Genomic DNA, 24696 nt, shown 5'->3' with positions numbered 1-24696 from the left:
CCCCAGTCTGTTCCACAGCAGCAGCAGTGCTGAGCTCAGTGAGACAGGAACATGGGGAGGCAGCAGTGATGTACGGGAAGGAACACAGGGTGGATGCTTGGACTGATGGGAACTGTAGTTCAAAATAGCTAGAGGTACCAGGCTGGCAAAAGCTGCTTCAGGCACACACATCCATCCTGATATGCAAGGTACCTTCCTCATCACTTTTTGTGTTTCCAGAGCCCATTTTGAGTGGTCTGATGATTTTTCCAGAAGGCTTCCAGGTGCAGACTCACGTATGAGATTGCCTTGTTCCTTCTGTGAATGAGGGAAAGCTCAGAAAAGTGCAGGGGAGAGCACATTTGAGTTGTTTGCTTCCACATTACTCGGCTCACGAGAGTAGAAAGTTCATGTGAGTAATTATTTCTGGAAGCGAGCAGCTGGCTGATTATTAACATAGACTCACAGAGAAATGTCCGTGCTACCATTCATGCATTATGAGGTAATGCTGTACCCCTCTGACACATAGATTAGTCTTCATTTGAGGTGAGGCAGGATGGGGGGGGGGGGGAGAACACATGAGAAGTGACCATGTATGGATATGTAGATTCCATATGTTGATCTAATGAACAGATTGCCTAAATTTGGAGGAGTATTCAGGACATGGGGTATATAGAAGTGAGCCAATATTGGCTGAATCATGAAAGGAAAAGTAATAAGAATCTCAGGTGATTGAAAAGTTGTTTGTATTACAGCATGGAATTAATTTGCAAACTTGAAATCTATGGTATATATATGTAAGTATAGTCTTGGGGGAAGGTTTCCTCATTTTACGTGCATGGCTCATTATATTTCCCCAAGATTCTTCCAGGGAGGGTGGTTGAGGAGCTGCAAGATGTTGTGGACCTTTCTCTCCATGGACAGAGGGGGAAGTCTGGGGGTACAGCCTAGGCCTCAACAGTACTGTACAGTGCCAGAAACCTCCACTTCTAGTGCAGCAGGGGCAGAAATGAGGCATGTTGTGGGCAGATGTCCTGATGTAGCCCTGGAGAAGACAAAAAAACCAGCCAGCCCTGGTCATCTAATCCAAACCCCTCCAATGCAGGAATCGTTTGCTCAATGTGAGGCTCAAACAACCCATGACCCTGAGGTTAAAAGTCTCATGCTCTGCCAACTGAGCCATCTGCCTGCTAGCTTCTAAAATGGTATCTGTATGTGTCGCACATGGAGACCAGAACACTGGTGGAGGGGCCTGCCCAGTCTCCTGATCATTGGACCAGTCCAAATACTGAGCTTTAAGTACAGATGGGAGCACATTATTGCCTTCAATAATATGTGTGAAGGAATGATGCTTCTTGTATGTGTGTGGCATTCACCTAGGTGTGTCATTTCATAGATGCTTAAGTTAGTAAGTAACAATGCAAACAATTTTGTATTGATCTGACTCATAATTTTTTCCAACATAAAATAATAGGCAATTTATATACTGGTTTTCTTAAGGCATTGGTTGGTTTACTAATCCCATGAGACTCTGCTAATCTTATTTTGTGACTAACTAATGTTATATGATCACAGCCTCACTGAGTGAATAAGTGCAGTTTTAAAAATTGTGGAAAAACTAACTGTTCATGTCCCTGCTTTACTATAAGCATCTTATTTTTTAGCTTAAAAGTTAAAATTCATTCATTACAGCTGCACCCATTGTTTGACCTGATCTCTTTGCAAGCCTGGAATTAGCTACGTTGAAAGGGTAGGTATTAGTCTTTTTTGTACTTCATGACAATTCAAGGAATCTCCCCTTAAGTACCTTGTATTTGTGAGCTTGAATCTGGCCCAACATGCTTCGTGTTGAATGCCTTGCCTACTTGCAGGTGTTAAAGTGGAACTGCTCTTAATGATAGCTTAGAGGTTTCGGCCAGCAACGAATGCGTCAGCCTGCCTCCCCATAGGAGTGAGTCACTGGAAGCTTATTATGTCAGTACTTCATCATCTGCATTGTCTCCTATTGTCTTCCTGGCACAATTCAAAGCTTGAAAAAGAAGGAGGAGGAAAGCCATAGATCTCTTAAAGCCTTTGATCCAACATATCTAAGGGACCACCAACTCTCCATGATGGTCTGGAAAAAGCCATTTTGAACTGGCCATTCATATGGTAGGGCCAGATCGCATCTCTGTGCATTATTCCCGATGCCATGCCCCAACTGCAGGCCCACATGCTGCCTTCCTATAGCACCTCCTGTCTTTTGTACATGTATTGTCCAAGTGGCCCTAATCATGGTTGAGCATTCCGGTGGCACCCATCTGAACAATGGCTAACACTAGCCAGAGTTTTATGTTTTAAGGTTAGAGCTAACCATGGTTAAGATTAATGCCAGTGAAAATGGTACCCAATTTTAAAAGGCAGGGAGAGTGTGAGGGAAATTTGTGTGCAAGAACAGAGAAACTTTGAGGAGGGAATGTACATAGGGCATGTACACACTGCATGATAGCATGCATTCCTTGCTGAAGGCAGGTGCCTTTTTGTGGTGCTCTAAACATGATGTCACCCCCATCCCACACTATCTGTCAATCTAAAAATGCATTCTTCTGAAAAGTTTAATGTGTACACAGAGGGCACTTTCTCAGGTCACTTCCCATTGGGCAGACCTTCTGACATTGCAGGGCTGTGGTGCTCTGCCTCGCCATGTTTAAATGGTTTATGAATAAAATAGGCAAAATAGGAGGTGACTGAGCTGCCTCTGTGTACTGATTTACAGTGGTACCTCGGGTTAAGGACTTAATTCGTTCTGGAGGTCTGTTCTTAACCTGAAACTGTTTTTAACCTGAAGCACCACTTTAGCTAATGGGGCCTCCTGCTGCCGCTACACCGCCACCACACAATTTCTGTTCTCATCCTAAAGCAAAGTTCTTAACCCGAGGTAATATTTCTGGGTTAGTGGAGTCTGTAACCTGAAGCGTATGTAACCTGAAGCGTATGTAACCCGAGGTACCACTGTATATCCTCTGTACACCAGTATATCCACACACTCATTTCAAGCCCCTCTTTTGAAAGACTACAGTTTTTAAAAAGACCTGTGGAAACACTAGTTGAGGGGAAGGGAACAGAAAAGACGACTGTGTACTAGTCTGAAATTTTGCCCACCTGTGTATACAGACAACAGGGATAGCAGTTGCAACTTTAAATGACATCATCATGAGAAGGAGTGTACAATTGCATACTGCAATGTACAAAGTGCACTGTGGAAAAAACGGCTCCATGTGTACACAGGCATAGTCTGTTCCCGATCCCGTATTGTTAAATTGTTAAATTGTTAAAATGTTTTTCAGAGAATTAAATCTGCCCAGGCCCTCAATAGCAGTAGCATAAATATAGAACTTCCTTCCCATGTGGCAGAGATAGCCACTGTGTTGCTCTCCAGAGGTTTGACTACATTGCCCATCATCCCTGAGGGCTGATGGGACTTGTAGTCCAACATGTGGAAGGCCGCAGGATCCCCACCTTGCACTACAGAGTGTGTAGATGGCTTTAAAATTAATTTCTTCTATACAGTTTATATACACACACACATATACAGTGACTTAATGAACAGTAACCTTGATGCAAATCTCAAAGCAGAGCATTTTTCTTTTAGGATGTAAGCAACCCAATTGCACGTCTCCTCAAATGGACATGTTGGTGCAAGCTCACTCTACTCACCAGAAGAGATGCTTCATTTAGAATAGTTTCCTACAAGGAAATAACTTTCTTAGGATGTCATATACTCATCACTCGAGGCAGTGCAAACGTAGTTTTCCAACAGTATAAAAAAGTGATGTTCCTACATAAAATGATATTCTTGTAAGAAGTATAAATGCGTTCTGTCGCCTCACGGTTCAAATTTTGATACAAGATGAAGCTCTCCTTATGCTGGTTGATAAAGTGCCTGTACACCACTTGTCTGTTGTACGCTTTTTGACCAGCATCTGGAAGTCCAAACTGACTTCGCTTAAAAGCATTGGGTTTAAGGTGTGAGGAGAAATACCTGCCATGGCCCATTCCCACGTAGAAGTCATCAACTGGCTTGCTGTTATCAAGGGACCAATAGGTAGGGGGTTGTTCCTGGCCGTAGCTATTGCTAAGCATGATGAAAGGTGCACTTTTCTCTCTCTTTTACGCAACCATCCGGACACACATAGTACAAGCAGAATCCAAATACTGGTCGTTTTGTTCATTTTCATGGTGCTTCTCCTGACTAAGTTGTGGGTTCCCTTTTGCAAATAGAAGAGGAAGGGCAAAACAGCAAAGAAGTTGTTCTTACCCTGTTTATAGTCTGGCTAGAAATAGCAGGTATCTTGTTTGAGAGTCTGCCCTACATTTATTTACATTCTTTATCCAGCAGTGAAAAATGGCGCCTCATCTATTTACATCACTTAAGGGTCTCACTCTCTGGAGCAGCAGATTGTTTGAGTCTCTCTTTTAGGCGCTTTCCAGAAGTTCAATAAACTGAATGAGTTTGGTATTTCACTGGTTCAAGTTTAGGCAAGGGCACGAAGAAAAAAATCTGTTCTGCATGGTTAGGAAAATTATACAAATATGTCTTTTCCACTGAATTTTCAACCACTTGAGGTAAGACACAGACACCTTGACTTCCTAGTCTACTGCAATAGCTCCAGATCCAAGTGATAACCAACCAGCCCAAAACACCCTGGGTCTGAAGTAATTTGGGTGTACAATATTGCAATGATAATACAGTATAGAAACAGGAAACTACCATGACTACTTCAGGCCCAGATTCAAAATGTGAACAAGCTGTGCACCTAACTGCAGGAAAGACCATGGGGCATCTCTTCTTCCCCACCTTCCAGAGATTGTCCTAGGTAATTGTTAGTTAAACCAGTGAAAAGAAATAATGAAATCTACTGACAACTGGTCCTGTATAGGCCCTCTTGAAATGAATTCCAAAGGTAGGAGTTTTGTGAATTGCACCTATGTACGGTAATAAGAAGAACACTCTAGATCAAACTTCCTAATGTTTAGTTGGAATCTCTTTTCTTGTAATTTAAATCCATTGGTTCAGGTCCTACCCTCTGAAGCAGAAATAAAAAGGCTTGCTCCATCTTCCATGTGTCAGCCCTTCAGATATCTGAAGATGGCTATCATTAGCGTTGGAATAATAGGCATGCATTTCAAACAAATATAGACTCTTCTTTAGCATTGCTTCATAAGGCCTGTTTTTGTACTTTGCCTCTTCATATACTACTTACCCTAAGTCCTAAGAGCATCATCAGAGGCCCTTCTCTGAGGTTCCCAGCAAGCTGTGATACAGCGGGTGGTCAAATGAGAAAGGACCTTCTTTGTACTGGCCCTTGGTTGTTGAATGCTCTACCCAGAGAGGCTTGCCTGGCACCTACTTTATTATTATTATTATTATTATTATTATTAGTATTATTATTATTATGCACCAAAGAGCCAGCGTGGTGTAGTGGTTAAGAGCGGTAGACTCGTAATCTGGGGAACCGGGTTCGCATCTTCGCTCCTCCACATGCAGCTGCTGGGTGACCTTGGGCTAGTGACACTTCTCTGAAGTCTCTCAGCCCCACTCACCTCACAGAGTGTTTGTTGTGGGGTGGGGAGGGAAAGGAGAATGTTAGCCGCTTTGAGACTCCTTCGGGTAGTGATAAAGTGGGATATCAAATCCAAACTAAATCTTTGATCTGCTCAGGCCTTTTAAACTCTGTACTTGCCTTATGTAGTATTATGTTGTGGTCATTATAATTCTGTGGAGTTCATAAGGGTTTTTTTGTATATTTTAGAGATTGTTATGATTTTTAGATTCCCTGATTTAAAAATAATTGTATTTCCTTTTACCATGTTTTAAGTGCTGTTGTGCAGAATTTTCTTTCTCTGGAATTTGCATTATTTTTATATGCCACCCAGAGAATAGTTGTTATTGGGCAACTAAGAAATAGAATAAACGCAACAGGATACAGCACACACATGCTGCTGAGCCAAAATGCTGGTTCACACAGTCTGGCTCAATCTACTCTGACTGCAGCAGTGAAGGTAGCAGCATTCCAGGCAAAAGTCCTACCCCAACTCTGCCACGGGAAATTGTGTTAACTGGGAATGGAAGGGAATGAGATTGAATCATGCAAAAAATGTAGGGTGTATAATTGAGTTTGGGCCCCTCCCAAAAAGGTGCAGTCCTCTTTTACTTGATTTCTCATACTCACTGTGCAAATTTATTTTTTATGGCTTCCTTCTTCATTTCCCTATATGTGAGTCAGTCCTGGGAAAGAATCAGCTTTTTTCTCACATGCATCTTAAAGGGAGAAGCAGTCAAATGCACATGCATGACAGATTTTTGACATAGCACATAAATTTATAAATAAACAAACAACACCAGGTGACATCAGGTGTGGGGCAGGTCGAGGGGCAGCTACCAATGCATGATTGGATGCCCTAAAGTCAGTTTGCCCAGTCCTCTGATGTCACTGGGACTTCGGGTGAATTTGGCCCACAAGACTACTGATAATGATCCGGCACACAGAGCCAAAAGAGCTTTCCACCCACATTCATTAGGGTATCGTACTATAACAAATGGGAGGTGGGACATCATTAAATAAATCAATTTAAACTGCAAAAAGGCGTGGAAAGGGCTAAAATGGTGTGAAAAGAGTGGGAAAGCAGCTATCAATCCTGGGAGCCTTTGCGCCAACCTTTGAGGAATGCGGAGAGCTGGACTGAGAGCCACCATCACCACCATTCATGCCAGTCTGGTAAGCGCTGCTGGCTTTTTAAAAGGGTTTTTTAAAGGTTTTAGAGGGTGTTGACAGGCTTTTTAGCCGGTGTTCCCCAATATATGCAATTTCACATATACGCTCGGTACCCAGGAAAATAACTGCCCTTCATCTGAGGATTACACAGTGGTTTATGGTATAAAAACACAAAAATACATAATGTGATAACAAACAAAACAATACCCTACCACAGTTTAAAAGACCATAGATTTTTTTAATTAGCCAAAGACCTGGGAGAAGAGGAATGTTTTTGCCTGGTGCTTGAATATATGCAATGAAGGCACCAGGTGAGCCTCCCTGGGGAGAGCATTCTGCAAATGGGAAGCCACCACACAGAAAAGGCACCTGTAATGTTTAATAAAAGAAATACATAATGTGACATCATCGGATTCACCATTTTCTTACCCTCACTCAGATTCATTGAATGCTTGCTTGCAGGGAGAGAAGTGCTGACTACAATCATGCTGTTCAGTGCCATTTCTGTTACAGCCCAATACTCTAATATGAACTACATCAGAGACATGCCATGAAGATGTGTGTACTCATATATTGAATGTGCTAAGGAGAAGGGGGAGTGGTGAGGATCAGCGGCTTCCACCATATGTCTCTGTATACATGAAGGCCCCTTTAGAAAGATTGTCATATCTGGTGAAACCTCAGTTGTTTTGGGCTACAACTGCCTTCTGCCCCTGTTGCAGCCCCAAACATCCGGAGGGCAACAGGATGGCGGAGGCTACTGTAGAGCCTACAAAATCACAATATCAAACAAATCATTACTTAGAAAATGTAATTTTTATGTGGAAGAAATTCACAGAGAACATACATGTTGTAGCAGCTGTGATGACAGTATACTTTCCACTGGGTGGGAAGCACGCATATCAAGAGGGGAAAAACATCTCCTGGGTCTGTTGTTTCTCTGGCCTGCTATACGTTGTGATATCTTAGGGGTGCTGGAAAGGGTTTTCAGAGAGTGTCCGTTTATACCAGATGTAACCACTCCTTAAAGAGACATAAATCGATGAGATATACACCCCGAGGCCCGACTCTTTGTGGCAATAAAGATTTCATCACACATTATAGGGCAGATGGGTGTTAGTTCATTGAGAGTTCTGGCTTGTAGCATAGATTTGTTTAGTTACCGTTTTTGACCTCTGCACTATCACTGGAACAAATGGCTTTCTGTGGGCTGATTCTCATGTTACTCCTTAAAGATATTAGCATAGTGTCATACACTCAGAGGGCATGTGAAGGTATGTGTGAACCGAGAGTGAGAAGTGCCAAGAGGCAAGCCTGTCTCTGACAGCTGTTGCAAGCATTAATACTTTGGGCTTACTGGACATTAAAGTATTCACACAAGTGGTTTGTTCAGGTCTGTTCACGTGAACATGGGAATATGTTATAGCAGGGACGCCAGGGTGGTGCAACTCCCATCAACTGCAGCCAGCGTGGTCAATATTCAGGGATGATGAGATGCTTACTCCTAAGTAAGTGTGTACAATGGGTTGTACAATCGCCATCCTTGAAGACAAAAGCTGCATGCCTGTGTATACTTAAGCTCTGTTAGACTTAAGAACAACCATTTAAAGGATTAAGCTCTTAGGAACCAAAGGAAGCTGTTTTGCATCAAGTTAGATCATTGCTTGATTGAGCTCAGTATTGCCTACACTGACTGACAGAAGCTCCTTCTGATTTCAGGCCGTGGTCTTTCCCCGTCCTACCAGGAGGGCCAGGGATTGATCTTGGGGCCTTCTGCATGCGCAAAATGTTCTCTGCCACTGATCTACTATTCTGCAAGTAGCTGTGAGAAGTTCCCACATAGAGAGAGAACCACAGGCTATGCTAAATGCTCCTTAAGTGCATATCTCCTTGGTAGTAAGCTGCCATAATAACTATCCCTACATAGAAATGATTATCTTAGGGCAGTTTGTGTTTACTTGGAACCTTCTTGCTTTAGATATAGGAAGATATAGGAAAGGGTGGCCAGGAGATAGACAGCTCCAATTGCACGGCATAAAGCGTCTCCTTCTGAATGTCAGAAGGAGCGACATTTGAGACTTCATTAGTTTCCTTGATTGGTATGTCCTGCGCCTGATAATTAGGTCTGAAGATCTGAACCTCCCCTGGCAGCCTTGGAGAAGTTGCTTGGGAACAGCAGCTTACCGGAAAGCAACATAAGCCTTTCAATATATAAATAGCTTGGGGGCAGCCCTTCTCTGACATGCTGTTGACCCCATTCTGCCAACTGTTTTCTCATCTCAGAGAAATTGCTGATTTACATTATTAAACCAGTTCTCTTGATGCCTACATCTGCATACTCGTCTAGGACTATTGTAGGTTATGGGGTTTAAAGGACATTTTTATTTTGATAACCTTGTGGTCAGTGTTATTCATCATCTGTCGTTCAGCATAGAATCTGTTTCTGGAATCTCAAAAATCTAGGTGAGCCTTATCAAAATAATTCCTTCTAACCCTCCCTGGCCCTTAGGACTAGCCAGCACTTTCTGTAATAAACATAAGTAAATAAAAAAACAACCCCATGCGTTCTTAGCCTTGCCAGCTTTCCCAAATGTTTATAACTGGAATAGATAATGCAGGTTAAACATTTGTGCCTATTTTTTTATTTACATGATTTATTTCAAGCACAGAACTTGGAGTTCCCAAGCAGACATTTTATTTGCTTCTTTCCACCTACCCCACCGCATTGTTCAGGCCAGTTTAATTGTGATGAAAGACTGAATTTGGAGACTCACTTCTGCTGAGTTGGCATCATTAGGCACCTGCTGAGTCCCATGCCTTAGTGGGAGCCCACTGACAATCATCTGCTCCCTCCAAGTGAGGAGCAAAAAGAAGCACCACTAACCTCATTCTGCCCTGTCCTCTCCCTTTGGGAGGTGTTGCCTGTGAAGCTCAGAGAAAGGCAAGTGAATGGGCACAGGCAAATTGCAATGGTGGCTGTGGCTTAGCATGGGTTGCCAGCACCCAGAGTTGAACAGAGGGGTGGGTGCGAGAGAAACAGAGAGAGTACACATGCACATTCAACTGCCTAACAGTGCCCAGGTCACCCAGGAGATTGCAGCCGCAAAGATAAGAAAAGAAGAGTCCTTCTGTTGTCTGGAGAGATCACTTCCTGGTTAGCATGGAGAAGCTATTTTCAATGGAACCCAGTGACAGAAGCTGTATTAAGGCAGTACTGGGTGTTGAAATTTTGCACCTGGGGCAACCTGCTCTGTGGTCCCCTTGCTACAAGAAGATGGAGGAGGGGGTCCCACTCAAGAAGCGGGAGGAGGGGACAATTAAGAGCCCCTCACGCAAAAGGCCTCCTGTTTCCAAATCTGCTTTTTGTTTCTACGCACTTGTTCATGAACACATATCTTTTATGTGTTCTGGTGAAAAAGCTAGTGTTGGGAAATTGGTCATACTGGTCTTTACATGAGAAAGTTGGGGACAAAAGTAGATGCATGGGCTTTGGTAGCCTTGCTTACTTTTGTGAGGGGGTTGGGGTGGGGTGGAATCCAGCACTGACTGTGAGACAGAGTCTTAAGGTCTGACTTTTACTACTGGGAAAGTGAAAGATTCATGAAGGGTAAGTGGTTACACGCAAACTAGTCATGTTCTTGCCTCATGAGAGCTAGAGGTGGGCAGGAAAATACAGGAGGCAGAGAGAAAGTGAATCACAGTGCTTACTTATCCCGGGTGGAAATAGAATGGATGCTCTGATGCCAAGCCTTTGGAATTTTTTCTGCAACTGGCAGGTGCAGCGTCATGACTAGGTTTAGAGGCAGTGCTCCTCCCCCCCCCCATACATTTTGCAACCTGAGGTAAAGGACAAGATGGTTTCTTCCACCAATTGCACATACAAATGCCAACCAGACAGATACTTGACTCTTACTTGTGCCTTCCACAGTACCTCAGAGCTACCTTAGAGAGGACAAGGTGGACCATGTGGCACACATAGCTCTGTTTGCTCTGTCTTGTTCCCTGTCCCTCCCAGTATCTGCTGTCTGAAAATGTCAGGCAAGCCATAAAGGTGACTTGGGAGCAGTAACTCTTTCAGCCACGCTTACCTCACGGGGTTGTTATAAGGACAAAACGCAGGCACGGGAACCATATATGTATGATGTCTTGAGCCTTATTGGAGGAAAGGTGGCTTATGCATTCAGTAACAAATTGAAACAAAATAAGAATCCAAAGAACTGAAGGGTTTACCAAGAAAGATATGAAGAAAACTCTGATTTAAGAGCTGATAATGTTTAACACAGTAACTCCTCATTCCAGGCAGACTGTGCCAAAGTCAGTAAATTCCAGCAATATCAAGTGCCAGTGAATGCTATAGCCGTTCCTCAACCTTTCTTCCCATGGTGCCTAAACACAGTGAAAAGCTGGGTGGATTCTTATCAGAGCAGCTGGGTATATTTGGAACTGTTATACCAACAAACCTTTCCTTCAGCTTCACCTCGAGCACCCTCTGCTGGAGAGCTGTTCATTTTCTGTCAATCAACCGAAGCCCATGCTTCTTTTTGGAATGATACAGTCTCAGCATTCTGTCTTCTGCCACTTCTCAGCTGGCCTATGTGCTTAGAAACATTATTTCACTAAAGCTGTTGGTTGTGTCTGTTTAGCTCAGTGCCTAGCCAACCTTTTCTGATCCACAAACAGTGTGATGTCAAGCTGGCTATGCATACGGTGGGAATACCATGCTGTGTATATGAAGTGAAATAAAGAACTCATTCAGATATGCATGTTTATTGCTTGAAGAATGCAATATTGAGTGATGACCTGCATGTGTGAATGAGCAATCACGGATCAGACAAAGCTGTTGTTTCACCTGACCTCACTCAAGTGGCCAATAGCCAGGTGCAAAATGTGAATTTCAAATGCCATAATCAGGATGAAAGCTCAATAAGCAGGTCATCTAGAAGTGTCATGTACTGTTGTTTTAAGCACTGATCATAAGGGAAGAAACTCTTAGGGCCAGTTTTCCATGTTTACTAACATCAGGTGCAAAATGTACTCAAATTAACATATCAAACCACATACAAACACAAATTGAAGTGGTGGAAAATCATGAAACACATACATTTTAAATAGATGGGCAGGTTTCGCTGCAAAACACACAGGAGCAGCAATCAAGTTTAATTTCCATGTGAAATCCAGCCATTTAAATGTTCATGGTGCTCACTGTGCATATATATCTTACCAGTTAAAAATGGGTCCCTTTTACATTTGAAGTGTAACTTGTCCCTTAAATGCCGTGGGAAGGGCAGGGGTATGAATCAAGTCAGATAGGGATGGGGAGACCCAGCTTTCAGAAATACATATAGGCAATTTTAGTCACCAGGAGTTTGCCACATCATTTGGTATATCTGGCTTCTTGACAAAACCCTCTTGATTGTGACCTTTTGCTGGGATTAAGATAAGTAGGCATGGCACACTGGAGCAGTGTAATATTTTGAGTCAAGTACTTTATATATATATATGAAATAGCTTGAGTTTGGCACATACAGACATTTCCATTGCTATAGTATACTAAAGGAAGAACACACTGGGTTTCTTAGTTAAATTGATAGTCAACTCTGAAACATAGCTGTCAACGTTTCCCTTTTTTAAAGGGAAATTTCCTTATTCCGAATAGGATTCCTCGCAAGAAAAGGGAAAAGTTGACAGCTATGCTCTGAAATATCCCTGATGAGTCTCCCAGGATCCAGTTTTACAAGCTCTCAAATGTTCCAGATTCCCCTCAAATAATCTAAAGGCTCATGGAGACAATTCTACAATTGTACAATGCAAGGCTCGGGAGAACTTGGATTTCTTTAGGAAGAGGGCATATTGCACTGGAGAGAGACAGAAGGGCAATTGAATGTGATCATATTGGCCACTGTAAAAGAAGACGTGGTGGTCAGTGGTTTTAAGTTCACATAGCTTCACACATGTAGCTTAACATGTATCTTTCTTTCCACTAGTAAGTAGAAACTTATGGGCTTGCTGCATATTCCATGCAAACATAAATAGATCCCCTTTTAAAAGGGGAAAAAATACTTTGAGAGAAGATTCTAAACAGAAAAAGGGCACAGGAAGAGTACTTAATATTTTCCTTACTAACTATTTCGGTTTTTGTTTTTATCATTATGACACTCCTCTGTGTGTTTGTGCAGGATAGCTTGGGTATGAGGGAATAGAGCACTGTTTGTAGTCATGGGAGCAGATTTCTATTCCCAGTAAAGTTTCTTTCACAACTGAAAAAGTGCATCTATTCACAGGTTTCAGTTACAAAAGCACCCAGACTACTTTATTTTATTTTTATTTTATTTTTTGCAGAAAGGCCTGGGCTAAAAGTACTGCCGACTCAAGCTTATAATTTTGTCCAGTGTTATAGCACTGAAAACCCTTCATTTACTCCTTTGCTTTTTTGTGGGAATTTTTTGTGCTTTGTTTTGTTTTTGTCAAGAGGATCAGGGATGACCAAGAGGGTCGCTTAGGCGTCTAGAGGGGGGAAGCAAAACCACCAGCATGCTTTAAAGCAGAGTGGCTCTCAGGTGCTGTGGAGGATATAAGTGAGATTCAACTATCTGTCCAATTGCCTTCTGTATGTAGAATTGGGTGTGTGTGTATATAGTCTTGTCCTTTGCCTCAAACAGCAAAATGTCTTGGGTTGCCCTGCCTCTAAGCTTGGCCCTAGCCATTAGGTGCGCTTGCTGGTTACAGTGAAAACCAGCACATTTTTTCTGGGGGTATTCAAGGGTATGCAGTACCAGACACCCCCTTTTTTTCCTTCTAAATCTGTGTCAGAAATGGACTCCATGGCTGGATGCTGCATTAGTTTGACTTTGCCCCTCAAGGTAGTGTTCAGAGAAAACCGATTGTTTTCAGTTGCCTAAATCTGGACTATTACACAAATAGTGTCATCTCTCAGGTTGTTTTTATGGTGGCTTTATGCTGCTTTTTGTCCTGGTCTGTTTCTGTTTTTCTCTTTGTGCTTCTTTTTTGGAATCGATTGGTTTTTGTGGCATTGATGCCATAAACTGACATAGCGGACTTTATGATAAAGAAATGCCATAAATAAACGAAACATAACACCTTCTTCTTGGATGGAGCCTATATGTGCACGCATGACAGCAAAATCCACAAGACGGAGCATGTCCCATATTACGTCAACTCCTGGGGTCAACGGACAGGGCCTAGCTGTGAGTGGCCGGCCTGCTGACCACAAACAACTGGCCATTTATATTTTCGGACCCCAAAGACACAAATAAAGAGACAGAGGAAAAGGGACAGAATGGTGTCTATAAATGGCATGGTGAAATAAACGTATTAAAGGCCTCGCCTTGGTCCAGGGGAGATTGGTCTGTTTTTCTGAAATACAGAGGAGGAAATGGCTAACTACCTCTGTAGGAGGTGGTTCGGGACAGGATCTTTCTGCTAAGGAAGCCACACCTGCAGCAAGACACCAAACAAACCTCAGCAGTATTGTTTTTGTGGTCTGACATTTAGGCCTGTGTCATACAGAAAAAAGAATGAGGAGGTGGAGAAGGGGAAGGTGGGGTGAATATCTGGCCCCATTTAACCTCACAAGGTTGTCAATAAGGAATAAAATATTTTGTTTTTCTACAATGGTTTTTGTTCAAAAATATCAACCTTTCTCAATGGTTAAACCTGGATCTCAAAACGTATCCAAATCACTTTGACACAGCTTCCATGTGACATTTGCTGTATCATTAAAAAAAAAAAATCAGCAAGAGAAGGTTATTGTGCATTATTCTCCTACCAAAGTAGTAAAGAGAAGAAGAAGAGGAGGAGGAGGAGTTTGGATTTGATATCCTGCTTTATCACTACCTGACAGTGTCTCAATGCGGCTAACATTCTCCTTTCCCTTCCTCCCCCACAACAAACACTCTGTGAGGTGAGTGAGGCTGAGAGACTTCAGAGAAGTGTGACTGGCCCAAGGTCACCCAGCAGCTGCATGTGGAGGAGCGGAGACGCGATCCCGGTTCACCAGATTACAAGTCTACTGCTCTTAACCACTACACCACACTGGCTGGGAAGATCAGTGAATCTCAACACAAACATCTGAAGTCCTAGCCAAACTCTATTCAGTGATGTGAGGCAACTTGAGGCTGCATTCTGTAAACTGATATTACCACACCTCAGCAGCAGCAATCCCCTCAGGTGAATTCATAGGATAAGCAAGATATGCTAATTATTTTTACATTGATTGGGGCTGGGTGGGATCATTTTGCGACTTTGGTTGAAGATGCCCTGGACACTTTACAGGGGAGATGCAATACAAGGCTAACACATTGTAAAGACGGGAGAGGCACAGAAGTGGCATGGAGAACAAGGAATGAATGTGAGCAAATAATACAGCCATGCATATTTGGGTGTTGTTTCAGTAGTGGTTGGTTGAGGTTGTGGGATGGTTGAAACCAATTATTTGGTTTCTTCCCCACCCTTTCTCCAAAGAACTCAGCATGGCACATATTGTGTGCCTCCTTACAACACACTGCAAGTCTAAGGGATAGTGATGAGCTTAAGGTCACAGTCACCCACTTTTCTTTCTCCCCAATTTAAGTCCAGCCTTCTAAGCACTATCTCTTTGAGCTGGCTTAAGCTGGCTCCTTTGAGTGTCAACATTTCTGAATTTTCTTTGGAACGATCAAAAGTGATCACTAACAATCCAAGTGACACCTTTTTCATGTTCTCAGGTGCAGAAGCTGTAGTGTGTGTGTTTGTGTGTATTCGTTGGTGTTAGAAGAATGGGGTGACTAATTTTGTTGTGGTGTATGGCCTCTGCCTGCATGCTTGATGCCTTCTGTTGACCACAATGACTAATGACACTTTCCATTTTAAACCAAAGAGACTCAAGCAAAGATTATATTGTTTGATGTGGACACATGATTACTCAGAAAAGAGTGAAACGAAGCCAACATTCTTTTGCCTCTGCTTAATAAGCCGTAATTTATTTTTCTTCTGGAGTCTACAGATAATGTAAACTTCTCTCCACTAGAACTACTGAATGTTCCCAGTTACTGTATCATGATTAAGTTACTCACCAAACACAAACACCACAGAGACCAGTTGGCCTGCCTCAGGATTTCTTTTTGTTGTCCACGTAGAAGGAAATGGTCAGGCAGCTTTAGGGTTACGCCCCACTGATGCATACGGACAGAACTCTGAAGCAAAAGGTGTAGATGGGTCTGATGTTTTCTCTTGATCAACAAATGAATCAGTAGATTCATATGACAGTTGCTAGTTCAGCAGGTTGATTGTGAGAGCCTTACCTGTAAAATGCTAAACTCCAGCAGACAATTTCTTTCTGGGACACCATTGTCACCAGGTGAGCAAATATTTTTTCATGATTTGTGGGATAGATTCTTTGGTTTGATTCCACAGAAGGAGTTCATAGTGGATGAAATACTCATAACATGTTTTCACCTAACAAAGGCTAAGAACATTTTAGTTAACTCCTAATACAGAAGCTAGTTCTCAGTGATCGTTAACACAGCATGAATTACCTGTACAGATTTGCATCTTTTTATAGCAGAGAGGAAGAGAAGCACATGGAATTAACTGCTCTCTTGACTGCACTCTCTTAAGGTAGCATTAGGAGCAAAGGAAGGAATAAGCTAGGGATATATGAATTATTCCTGAAGCATACAGATGTGCAAACTTTTTCAAAGTACTTTTGCTTAGCTCTAAATCAGGGATGGCTAGCCTGTGGATTCCGACTCCCATCAGCCCTAGTCAGCATGGCTAATGGCCAGGGATTATGGGAGTTGTAGTTAAACAATATCTGGAGGGACACAAATTCATCAATTCCTGTTCTAAATAGGCAGGGATACACACACACACACACACACACACACACACACACACACACATATATACACACACACATATATGGGTCACGGGGGTCAGTCTGGATGATACATGATACATATGGATCCCTTCCAAACCTGTGATCCTGTATATGTGAGGCTAGAGTCCCTGAGAGAAAGCTTGCTGAACCAGTCAGAGTAGCCTTTCTGTTAAGGTAATGGCCTCAGCTGTCCAATTAAGTACTTCCATTTTTACATGCCCAAAGAGATTTCCATAGAGACAAATGGGTGGGCCTTTTACCACCTCACCTGGCTAGATGTCACCTCATCCTAGGATAGTGAACAACAGGCCAAGAAAGGAGCTGTGTGTGAGAGTGAAGTTTGGCTGATGCTGGAAGCTGGAGGACAAAGGCACCTCTGCTCTGACCTGGTCCCAAAGATGTGACTTGGGGCTTCCCTGGAACTCTAATGGGGAAGCAAGGTCTGTTGGGATGGCAATGCTTTGAGGATCTACATGATCTGTTCAAGTTGTACAGAAGTGTAAATAATGTGCATGCACTCTTATTTTCCAATATAGATGGATTTTAGGACAGGAGCAGCAGATATTCTGAAACTCCTGTCTACCATAGCAGTAAAATGTCTCAGTCTCACTTTTGCAATCTTGTTTATCTTCCATGGGATAAAATTCTAACAATATAAAATTTTATAATGTTTTCTTTAAGACTGATACAATGGTAGGCTTCAAAGGGTGGAAACACTTTCCCTTTCCTCCCTTTTATTTATTTCCAGTATGCTATTCTGGTTCCAATAATAGAGAATACATTTTAGGCAACAATTCCTTTGTAATCTTAAAGCTTCTGTAATTGTTTTAAACTTAGATACTTTTTTTTTAAAGGAGTGTTTCTTAAGATGGTTATTATAAAAATCCCTTCACTGGAAATACATTGGTCATTTTTTTATTTTTATATCTTAGATTATTCAGACCCAAACACTATTCACCTCGCATCACTTCTTTGCATCTCTTTACGCCATAAGTAATCCAGTTTGATCTATTTTGATTTTACACATAAAGGAAGTCAGCAAGGACACTGCAGAACTTAAGGGCCTTCTTAGTTTATCACAGACAGTTAATGCCAACATATTACAGCCAAAATCCTAAAGCAAGCAGAGGGGTCTTTAGGATGCTGTCAGGAGCAATGCCAAGGAATGTATTTTCAGATTGTCAGTATTCTGTGTGAGGACTTCAGATGTATATTGGAAAATTGCATTTGTACAATTAAACTGGATTAAAGCACTCCGTTGCCCTAGTGCAACAATTTCACCTAAAAAAGGAAAGATTTTTAATTTTCAAAACTTTATTGAAAAGTTAAATGCTTAATAAACCTGAATAAAAGATCCAGGATACAGTCACTGCTATGAAAATGTGGCTTGGGGGGCAATTCAATTTGCATCACTTGATATAAGGTTTAAGATCGGTCCAGGAAAAAAGAAAGAAAGAAGCCTTTACATGCTTGAAATATAAGTAAATTTTTAACTTGGTGAGTATTGGCACTGCAATAAAGAGCAAGCAACATTAATGCAGATGTTTTAGAATTGCTCTGTATTTGGCAAAAGGTACCGTAAGTATTGTGATTTCCTTTTGAGTATAATTCAAACATAGTTTGAATATGGGTTGGTTTGCATTTTTGCCTCTAATCATGAGAGTCTTTCTAGCCGTTTAGGGATTAATCAGAGCACAGTAATTATAGTTAGATCACACATTTTTAATTGCAGAAAAGAAATATTCCATATCCTCTTCTATGAATAAAATAGATTATGGCATGAGACTCTTAATCTCAGGGTCAGGGTTCGAGCCCCAGCTTGGGCAGAAGATTCCGGCATTGTAGGGGGCTGTGCTAGATAAACCTTGTAGTCCCTTCCAGCTCTGCAAGTCTATGATTCTATGTTGATAATGCTAGAAAAGCACCTTAGGCAGAGAAAACAAGAAGTATGTTTTTAATGCAAAACATTTCTCCTCTGTATAGATGTAAGAACTGTCTCTCTGCAATGAACACTTTTCTTATTTGAATATGAATGCAAAGGTAATTCAGAACATAAGGAGAACCCAGCTGGGTCAGGCCACAAGCCCATCTCATCCAGCACACTGTTCTCACAGTGGCCAGCCAGACGCCTGTGGGACAGAGCTGTCAACCTTCCCTTTTCTTGCAGGAAATTCCCTTATTCCAGCACCGTTTCCGCTGCTTCCCACTGCTATCCCGGATTGTTGGATATCCCGTAGACTGTCCCCGGGACAGGTGAGGCTGCTGAGCCCTTATTTTCGAGGCTGCTGATCTCTTATTTTCAAATCTGAAAGTTGACAGCTATGCTGTGGGAAGCCTGGAAGCTGGACATGGGTGCAGCAGCACTTGGCCTACCTGTGATTCCCAGCAAATGATATTTGACAGTGGAGGTAGACCATAGGCATTGTGACTAGTAATAATAATAATATAATAATAATAATAATTTATTATTTCTACCCTGCCCATCTGGCTGGGGTTCCCCAGCCATTCTGGGCGGCTTTCAACAGAACATTAAAAACAGAATAAAACATAAAACATTAAAAACTTCCCTAATCAGGGCTGTCTTCAGATGTCTTCTAAAAGTCGGATAGTTGTTTATTTCCTTGACATCTGGTGGAAAGGCATTCCACAGGGCGGGTGCCACTACTGAGAAGGACCTCTGCCTGGTTCCCTGTAGCTTCACTTTTCGCAGTGAGGGAACCACTAGTAGCCACTGATAGCCTTGTCCTCCATGAATTTGTCTCATCCTCTTTTAAAGCCATCCTGATGTAGAGCTTTATCCCCCTCCCCACACTTCTTCCTGATGTAACTCTTCCCTCATCCCTTTCTTCCTGACTGAGGGAGGATGTCATTTTGTGGTTTGCCTCATGCGCCGAAATGTCTTTGGTCAGCCTTGCCTATTGGGGAGTGGGGGGGGAGATACTTCAACTCACTAGTGGGAGGGGCTGAGCAGGCAGAGGAGGGGTCAAAGGGGCAGGACCCAGGCTCATCACCAGGAGCCAGGTGTCACCTCTGTAGGTGGGATCAGACACACCTACCCAGGCAGAGTGCACATTTGAATACGTAGCGATCTTGGATGTTGAGAGAATCTCATCACAGCTCATCTTTAAAAGCTGGGGAGCGGGGGCAGTTGGGACATCTCTGATGCTTGCACTCAATCCTGCATCTCTTGCAGAGGAGCCAACTCCTAGGGGCTGTGGGGGCTTCGGCCCCCACAATAAGATATTTGAGGGGGCCAGGACTCCACAAAGCTGATGGGCATTCCTATTCAAATGGTGTGTTGTGCCATGTGATTGATTATGTGGGGCAGGGCTTACCTGGGCCCCCACAATATTTTATTCAAGTTGGCACCCCTGATCTCTTGCCTTGCTCATGTACTGAGCTCATGCTGCTATGAGCCTGAATAAAGTTCTCTTCTTTACTTGCAATTCATAGTGTTTTGGGGCAAAAGTGCGTCAGGTTGCTGAAACATGGCTTTCTCTTCTAAGTTCATGAAGAGGAGATTTTATATATATAATATAGTGTGTTATGATGAACTTAATTTAGTTTGGAATTATTAATAGGGAAGGGGATGTTTCTGGTACTGGGATTTTGCATTTGTGATGGTTTGATATTTGTGATAGCTGTGAGATATGAACGATATCCATTGTTATCCAAGACACAGTCAGAACAGAGCTGTTAAAATCAATGAACTGGAGTTGCTTATGTCCACAGATTTCAAAGGGTCACGTGCTATGTGAAGAAATACTTTCTTATGTCTGTCTAGAATCTTTCAAAATTCAGCTTCATCAACTTTTCATATTATGAGGGGGCGGGTAATCGCTCTCTACCAGCTTTCTCCGTATCTCGCATAATTTCAAACACCTCTATCATGCCCCTTGTTTTTGCCTTTCTTTGTAAACGAAAAAGCCTCAAATATTGTCACTTGTCCTCTGAGGGGAGATGCTCCAGCCCTTGAAAAAGTTGCACTGTTCCTCAAATTGCATCTGAGATGATAATAAATAGTAGAAGACACTGCAATGAAGTTTTTAATTCCCCCCCAAAAAATATAACTTTGATGTTTTGTTAAATCCAAGTGGTGCAATGATGAGCTTGCTCATACTTTTTTTTTTTTTGGTCTTCAAAGCCAGATGTGGCAAAATCAAAAATTTAACTCCAAGGCCTATGGCCCTTTTGTTCAATAGGGAGGGCATGGCCTCAACACAGGGATGGGGAACTTGTGACCCTCCAGACATTGCTATACTACACCTCCGATCAGCCCTGGACATGGGCCAAACTGGCTCCTGGGGTTGATATTGAGTCCTGCAATATCTGAAGGGCGGCACTTAAGTAAGTAGGAGGTTTTTTCAAGGGAAGAGAGTGAAGCCACACCAAACGTATCCACCAGGTGTCACTCTTGCAAGCCAATTTTCAGTTGTATTCAAGGGACATGCCAAAACTAAGCTAACCAGTTGTAGGTAAATACTGTGAAGCTGAATTCAAATAACACATGGAACTGGCTCGCCAAGTTGTTGCAAAGAATCACCAAACAGGCAGAAAGCCCATTTATTTTTCAATTATACTTAGGTTCATTTTTGTTGCCCCTAACTCCACCCCAAGAGGGACTAAGCATCACAACATAAACTAAATTAGGCACAAAGAAAAAAAGCTCCATTTTCAGCTGAAAGGTGAAGGTGGTTTTAAGTTCTTACTGTCAACTATTTTACTACAAAGGAAGCCATTGGTTATGTAGCTGGGCACTATAGAGAGATGTTGCGATAGGGTAATTCCAATGTCAAGTGATCCAGGGACTTTTATCTTACTATTTTATATTGCTTTTATCTTCAGTGTAAGAGAAGGTCCCAGATCTCAGTTTTAAATTTTTTATCTCTTCCCATTTTTGAGTTATGAAGGTTTGAAATTTCAAAAAATTGACAGTTTTGGTCTTGACAGACTACACAAAAACCTTAAAAGCTCAGACCAGAATTAATATATTTCAAAACTAAAAAACCCCCAATCTCTTCAGAACTTCATGGGCTCTAATACGATATGGCACATGATGAACTTACTTTAAATCTTAAAGTTAATTTACATATTTTTTTAAAAAAGTAAGTGATTAAAAAAAAACTAATATGCTTTAAAAAATTCCATAAAAATGTATTGATTATTTCATATTTCTAAGAGCTTCCTGCAATTTTTCATCTTGGGATCTCAATGGGATCACATTAAAAAAAAATTGTACATACATAGATAGAACCTTATTGGGTTCTATTTAGGATGAATGGCTCTTCCTGGAGTAAAATATAACAGAATAAACAAGACTTCAAACCATAATACCAGTTACTTCAAGCGTTTCCTCAAAATGTTATCCAATTAAAGGGTTTCTGAAAAGCTAGTCGGGCTTTTCTTTTAAGCCAGTAGTAGTGCCACTACTGATTGCAGCTGCTATTTACATTTTCTAAAAGTGTTTAATTCACTTCACATCTGGTTTGGGCCCAAGGCAAGGGAGATGAGTTAACTTGGACTCTCTAGTGGCCAACCATGTATTTTGTACAAATTATACAAAATATAAATAAAGCATGTTCTATTGACAAACAAAACACTTAAATAGCTACCTTTCTACAGGTAGGATGGTGCAGGGGGGGGAGCATGGACGTAGCCAGGATTTTTGTTAGGGGGCAGGCTTTTGTTAGGGGGCAGAACCTCTGATTTGTATTGATTTTTACTTATGGGGGGGCAGTTGCCCCCTGCCCCCCCCAGCTACTTCTATGGGCAGGGCCACAGGAAGGAAATGAGGTCAGAAGGGGGTCATGGTTGGAAAAAAGTTGGGAAACAGTGATCTAGAAGAAGGAAGTTAGGCGGAAGGAGAGGAAAGGAATAGACAAATATGGGCAAGAAACTCAGACAAGCCTCCCAGACAGGCACTACAATATATTTAAAGCGCATGAAATAATTTGCTATTAAAGCATATAGACAGAATTTTCTCCCTGCCCCTAGCTTGTTCTTCCAGCCCACTAGATTTACAATGTACTTTTCATTTCTGTCCGATGTGTTCTCTTGATGCAGAATGAGATGAGTACAAAGAAATCCATCAGATTTTATGATCCCTTTGTATTAAATATTGATAACCTGACAGAATGTCTGAGGCAGCTCTCTGCTTGGCAAGAGGAATCACTCAGCCACATAAACCAAGAAGTCTGTACATAAGCAATTACTTAAATGTTACTGTAATGGGCAGGATAGACACAAAAGTATTGTTTTTACAAGACAACTGAAAGTGGGGGAGAGTGAGGGGGTGGCATTGTTTTTAAGGAAGAACAAGAAAAATATTTCTTTAAAAGTTCCCTCAGGTTTATACCTCACCCCCCCCCTCGAAAGAAGATTTAAAACAGATGAAGAGTGAAATGCAGTGTAGATAAAGATGAGGAAACAAATCTCAGTGGTTTTTAAAATACTATTTATTTAACTAACTAACAAGAAAAACACATATTTAAATCCACAGTACAGTGGTACCTTGGGTTAAGAACTTAATTCATTCCGGAGGTCTGTTCTTAACCTGAAGCACCACTTTAGCTAATGGGGCCTCCTGCTGCTGCTGCTGCTGCTGCTGCGCCACCAGAGCACGATTTCTGTTCTCATCCTGAAGCAAAGTTCTTAACCTGAGGTCCTATTTCTGGGTTAGCAGAGTCTGTAACCTGAAGCGTATGTAACCTGAAGCGTATATAACCCAAGGTACCACTGTACAGCATGTTGAGATGGTTACAAATAATCCACTTGTATAATAAATTATATTCGTGTAATTTAAATAATCAGATAACAAAGCACTGAAATTAAATTTGGGGTCAGATCCAAAGTATGTTGTTTGCTCTGATTGAGTGCTAAAGAGTGGTTCTCCCCAGTGTGGAGAAGCCCTAAGTCTGCACATTAATTCAGCTATGCCTTCTACAAGGGGTCTTCTTTGTAATCTGACAAGTTCTGCCTAGAGGTTCAGGCTTATTCAGCTAGCCACATCCAGGGCCAGAACCCTCCAATAAAGTCTGAAAATAGAAAGAGCTCTCCTTGTGGGAATCGACTAGGGCTTTCCTGCAAAGGTCCTGAATAACCTGAAAGAGAGAGAAACAGAAGCAGGGAAATGAGAACAGGAGTCAAAGGTACAGGGGCCAGCTCAGAAAAAGATGTCATACTCCAGTCTGTATCCATGAGGTAGAGGCAAACTTTGAAATACCGTATTTTTTGCTCTATAAGACTCACTTTTTCCCTCCGAAAAAGGGAGGGGAAATGTGTGTGCGTCTTATGGAGCGAATGCAGGCTGCGCAGCTATCCCAGAAGCCAGCACATCAAGAGAGATTGCTGCTTTCACTGCACAGCGATCCCTCTTGCTGTTCTGGCTTCTGAGATTCAGAATATTTTTTTTCTTGTTTTCCTCCTCCAAAAACTAGGTGCGTCTTGTGGTCTGGTGCGTCTTATAGAGCAAAAAATACGGTAAGTTATGTGGATCAGGCTGGTGAGTGTCAGACCCAAGAGAATGAACATTTTGGGGACAGGTGCCTAGTTATAGGAAGGAGACTTCCTGACTGGCCTGGGCTCAGAAACAAAGGATTATCATGCGAAGGACATTTATCATGTGAAGGATTATCACGTGAAAGACATTGCCATGGAAGGCAATGAATTAGTCTGTCAGGAAAAGGTGGAGGACTTTTGCAGGAAATGTAAATTTCGGTTTGTTCTAATTACCTGGGGTTGATAGAAGTTGCTTGATAGAAACTGCTCCTTGATAACTGTCAAGAATTAATGCTAAATAAGGATTTCTATTTGCATTAGATATGGCAGAAATTCCGGGGGACTAGGCCTGCATTTACATAGTTCATTATGCATATCAGTCACCATGGGGAAATTCCCCTATCTTTTTGGCTGGAAGACCTCAGCTTCTCTTGATGGGGGTATACCCAAGTCTAATTACCTCTAAATACACAGTATTTGAGTGTGCACAGTGTGCAAAGGCATCACACTCATTGTTTGAAGCAAAGAGAAATCAAGCGCATCATTTCAGGGCATGTAGAGAGTTCCCCAAAGGCACACACCCTTCCA

The 24696-nt window shown here is 42.0% G+C and overlaps 1 protein-coding gene and 1 long non-coding RNA gene across 5 annotated transcripts in view; both read left to right on the top strand.

The window, feature by feature from the left end:
- Positions 1-24696, top strand: part of LOC310671339 — a 316331-nt gene that overhangs the window by 171384 nt on the left and 120251 nt on the right. The window lies entirely within an intron of this gene.
- FGF1 (fibroblast growth factor 1) overlaps positions 1-24696 on the top strand; it is a 49259-nt gene that overhangs the window by 10261 nt on the left and 14302 nt on the right. The window contains exon 1 of one of the 4 annotated variants that reach the window (XM_083427117.1): positions 1677-1729. The exons of the other annotated variants lie outside the window; for them this stretch is intronic. The gene's annotated coding sequence lies outside the window, so the exon portion shown is untranslated. Of the gene's footprint in view, positions 1-1676; positions 1730-24696 lie in introns of those variants that run through there. 4 annotated transcript variants of the gene reach the window in all.

Source organism: Podarcis tiliguerta (assembly GCF_965153285.1).
Source record: "Podarcis tiliguerta genome assembly, chromosome: 2".
NCBI classification, from domain to species: domain Eukaryota; kingdom Metazoa; phylum Chordata; class Lepidosauria; order Squamata; family Lacertidae; genus Podarcis; species Podarcis tiliguerta.
Note: the sequence above shows the minus strand (reverse complement) of the source record. Positions and strands in the feature narration are given on the sequence as shown.